At 27.6% G+C, this 5,063-nt stretch overlaps 1 long non-coding RNA gene across 2 annotated transcripts; it reads right to left on the bottom strand.

Moving 5' to 3' along the window:
- Positions 1-812: 812 nt before the first annotated feature.
- Positions 813-4,082, bottom strand: LOC145005530 (uncharacterized). 2 transcript variants are annotated; one of them, XR_013662593.1, is made up of 7 exons: positions 3,686-4,081; positions 3,439-3,503; positions 3,315-3,353; positions 2,843-2,987; positions 2,576-2,668; positions 2,102-2,191; positions 813-1,101 (listed from the first exon to the last, which is right to left on the bottom strand). It is a non-coding gene; the product is annotated as an uncharacterized LOC145005530 (long non-coding RNA). The 2 variants fall into 2 exon arrangements; XR_013662594.1 differs by lacking the exon at positions 3,315-3,353 and having other exon boundaries at positions 3,686-4,082.
- Positions 4,083-5,063: the final 981 nt, after the last annotated feature.

The following is a 5,063-nucleotide window of genomic DNA, read 5'->3' as shown; positions in this document are numbered from 1 at the left end:
TCCAATAGCGGGTACCCGGTTCCGATCCTCATCCATATTTATGATTATACTATAGGTTTGATATTTATTTAACCTTTTTAACCAAATTATAATCATTATTAGAAAGATACTACAATTCATCACTTTAAACTATTTACAAAATAGTATTTGGGTTGTTTAAGTTAAACTAAAATTTCTATTTAAGTTAGTATTGTAATGTTATATTTAAGTTTATAACTTAAATATTTTATACAAATTGTTCAAAAGTTGTAGCTTTAAAATGTTAATGGTTTACATCCAACAGTATTTTAAAACTAATAAATTAAGTATAATATGTAAAAAGTTAAAAAAAAAAACATAATTTTATAAGTAGAAGTAAAGATATTATTTTAATATTGAGATTTAGTTTATATATGATTATATTTTAGGTTTGACATTTATTTAATATTATTAACCAAGTTATAATCATTATTAGAAAGAAATTGAAAAGTCATGGAAATTTCAAATCAATATGGTGAAAGGAAAAATACATGGGAGTTTCAAATGAATGTGGTAAAAGAAAAAAAATGATTCATTTATAATATATATATATATATATATATATATATATATATATATATATATATATATATATATATATATATATATATATACGTGTAAATGTCGTGATGAGCACGACCACCACGAAGGTTTTTTGGAAATTCTAAAAATCTTGCAAGACTTGTTTAGTTATTTAGGTAAGGAAATAAAAGTACATTGCTATTCTTATTTAAGGAAACAACATAAAGGATGATTCAGGTAATGAATGAAAATACATTTTGTTTTTACGGGCAAGGAAATGACATTGTGTATATTTGTATATTGAGAGTTGAAATCAACACTATGATTCCAATAGTAATAATCACTTTACGTATAATCACTCCGGTTTCAATAATACATGTCATTCACAACATAACCTTTACTGTCATATAGAGAACCAATTGTCATAATACGACGTGAGCCCCCTAACGACTTTTTCAAAAACTACTGAAACCAATAAGCATTATATTCACCTGATGCACCAAGATCTACAAAGAGGTCAAATACTAGGTGTTCTCAACTTCATCACACCTGGTGTTGTAACTGTAAAAAAAATTGAAGAAAATTAGTAAAAAGTGAATTTAACTATTCATAAAGGAGGGTAGAAAAAAATAGCAACACGCCATTAGTAACATTTCAAACAAGAAATAGAGATCTAAAAAGAAAAAAATGACATATCAATGAACTTACATACACACTCTCAATCTATAAACAAAGAAGGTTCTTCCTACTTCGAAAAACATTCTCAACTTGCATATAAAAAAGAAACTTCATCTCAGTAACATTTAAATATAATAAAGCTAATCAATTTGAGATGTAGAATCAAAACCATGAATGTTAAAAATAATGATCTAAGGTGTAGGAATGTTGTGCCTTGACTTTAAGAAAAGTGGTTTATTTCTTACATTTTTTAAACTGAAAACATATAAACAAATTGCTACCAGCAAAAATAAAACAATGCTATTGCCACACAAAGTTAAAAGCTGAGTTATTCATGACTTCAACTTTATAAACATATTTCAACTTTATTTTTCTAAACTTCCTAGGTAATAGTTGTTCCACTCGACCAAACAATAAATTTAATAATCTAACCATGAATGTCTACAAGTAGGGTCAACCTCCAAAACATAAAATAGGTTAAAAGTGTCTATTACGGTGTGTTAGCACAAGGTTAAAATAGTTGGTGTAAACAAGATTGACATTATGATGAATACTAATAAAAAATTTAACATCGTATATTCATTAGTTTTTATTACGACATCATTTTTTCCGTTTTTTTTATTGAAATTGTTGTAGTTTGGAAAACCCACAAATTATAAGCATTGAAATTCAACTATATTTTCTTATTAGAATATTATATTTGAAAAATCTACTCATTATAGCTGTAAATATTGATTTGCATATGGATGACATCATTATAATTTGGTGGATTTTTCAAAGTAGAAATGAAAGCAGGATGTCATAGTAAACAAATTAAATGATTACCAAAATAGGTTCATAATTTCATATCGCATGCCTAAATTATAAGAATTAGGGTTCTTACTTTAGCATGTAGTTGGAACCTTCAAAAACATTGGACGATTTCGAATATCTAAGAATCACAGTACATCACTCGTAAAGATACTCTAGTCCTCTGTTTGATCAAAATGATTAAAAACACCATATATCAATCATCAAGATTCAAAATTTTGATAGGATCCAAGAATATAACCGGTAAGGGGGTGTTTGGATAGGAAAAAAAGAGGTGCTTATTGCTTATTCCCACAATAAGCTAATTTTAGTGTTTGGATAAAATCCAGCTTATTAGGCTAAATAAGCTAATTTTATTAAGTATTCCTTCCCATGCTTATTGCTTATTGCTTATTCTCACCACAAATAAGCTATAAGCAATAAGCTAAAAATCTAATCCAAACACCCCCTAAATTGGTGATCAAAGAAAACCCATAATGAACCAAATTTAGGTCAATTGGTAAGAATTAAAACATTTATTAAAGAAAATCCAAGTTAAGAGAAATACCGTGAAATATAAGTGCAATTTTCGTTTGGTGTTGCCAGCTTAAACAACTTCCATGAGAGGGCCCTTATTGATATTAAAACATGTAATTCCCCTCTAGTTGATATTAAAAAAACAAATGATAATTAATATGGGACGAGCTTAAACAACTTCCATGAGAGGGCCCTTAGTAATATTAAAAAAACAAATGATAATCAATATTGGGCCAACAATAGAGCAACCAACTATCTAGTTTTTGCTAAATAAGACACAAAATGATGGAAAAATTACCATACAATTGGGATTCCATTAATTCCATCCAATGAACCATTATGCAATAGTTTCACAACAGTCTTCTAAATCCTTATAAAAAAGATTGAGCAATAGTTCCACAGAAGTTGAATTAATTCCTATTTGGTCATTCCAATCTCCATGTCTGTACAAAAAATATTAACAAGTAATTCAAAAATATATTCCGTTAGATAAAAAAAGGTTAAAATAGTGAAACTTACACTATTGTCATCATCTATTTTTTCTAGATCAGGTTAACTCGGATTTCTACCTTACGGTGGACTCTTTCGAAAACTTACAAAACATTACATAATTTCAACATGCCTTTGAAGTTTTAAACAAGAGGAAATAGAGAAATCTCAACCGAAACATTGGTGTATAGAAATTTCACAGTTACAAATGGCAAAAGCAAACAAATAAGTGAAGAAAAAAATAACAAGACGATAGAGGGGGAAGGTATGAGGAGCCTTACGTGACATGCTTTCTTTCTCAAACCTAGTTTTTTCAAAGCCTACAAACAATTTCATATTTAACACATTAAAATTAAAAATAATTCCCTGCCTTTCAATTTGTACTTAGTGTTGATAAGGTCTCACCGGCACTCATGTGTTGCATGGATTGTCTTTTCGATCCCTACAAATTTCATGACGATGGAAAAAACCTAAATTGAAAAGAATATTTGTGAGATGAGAGGAGAAAGAATGAGAGACGAAGAGAAAGCTGGATTGTGTGGTCGGAACTCGGAAGCTAAACTAAAAGACATAAATTCCTGTGAAAAAATCAAACAAAATATTTTATATATAAAAAAGAAAACAAACATGATTAAGAATGGTAACAACTTACATAGAAATTAGGGAATAGCCTCCTTACATAAGAATCACGATTTCACGACCTTAAACTTCAGGTTAAAGAAGAGACACGAAGATCCAGAGATGGTCTTGGAGTGTAACGATAAAAATGAAATCTATCCTTAATCAATGACCATTTGCAGTGGAGAACAAACAAACCCAATAGACAGGGTTTGGAGGCAGCGAAAGTGGAAGAGAAAGAAAGAAGCTGTAAAAGAAAGATAGAAAAACAATGAAACAAACCTCTTTGTTGATATCTAAAGGCTTCTTGGGGATATACAGTTGTGGAAGATATCCTATGGATTGATGACTCTTCAACCCTATGAGAGTGGAGGAACATGGATAGAGGCACCCAAAAGAATGCAAAAGTGTGAAACACGTTTAAATAAAATGATGTCTTTTTCATTGTCTAAGTTGTTGGTTCATAAGATAGGTTAACAAATAGCTTAAAGATATGAATCAATTAACACCCCAAAAAACATAAACCATTTCACACAAGCAAAAATAGCTAAAATTCAGCCACAATCCAACAAAAATCCCATAAAAATACTTACTTAATTAACAAGCACTTCACATCATTCTATATATCTCAACTCTAAGAGATGGAGGTTTACTTTTATATATATATATATATATATATATATATATATATATATATATATATATATATATATATATATATATATATATATATATATATATATATATATGGTGAGGTTCAATAGAGAACTATAATCAACCAAGGAACCAATCTTTTTTTTTCAACTTTTAGAACTTATTTTTTATAAAAAAAACTAAAAATACAGAAATTCATAACTTTTTATCCTTTTTCCAATGATATAAAATTCGATTTTTTATACATTAAATTTACAATGTGAATCTTTGAAAATTCAGAACGTAAATCCGAAAAATATTTTTCACATTCACAATATTAATATATGAATTTAGATGTTTTTAGATTTTTTTTTCAATAAAGAATAAACTTTAGAAATTGAAAAAAATATTTGGTTCCTTGAAAAAACCAATAATTATGGTTCTTTTTTGAACTTTTCCCAATATATATATATATATATATATATATATATATATATATATATATATATATATATATATATATATGTGTGTGTGTGTGTGTGTGTGTGTGTGTGTGATCCATTAAGAACTCATATTTTCCTAGAATCTGAGAGCTAAAGGTGGAGCGTTAGATCAAAATTAACTAACTAAGGACATGATCGTCATATTACCAATTTCATTCAATGTTTGATTTTTTGTGTTATTGGAAATATTAATAAAAAAGATTTAAAAATTAAAATAATAAATCAAATTTTGGGATTAAAAAAAAAGTAATAATTTTCGAGTTTTTAAAAATATGT

Source organism: Lactuca saligna, chromosome 7, assembly GCF_052625555.1.
Source record: "Lactuca saligna cultivar CGN05327 chromosome 7, ASM5262555v1, whole genome shotgun sequence".
NCBI lineage: Eukaryota > Viridiplantae > Streptophyta > Magnoliopsida > Asterales > Asteraceae > Lactuca > Lactuca saligna.
Note: the sequence above shows the minus strand (reverse complement) of the source record. Positions and strands in the feature narration are given on the sequence as shown.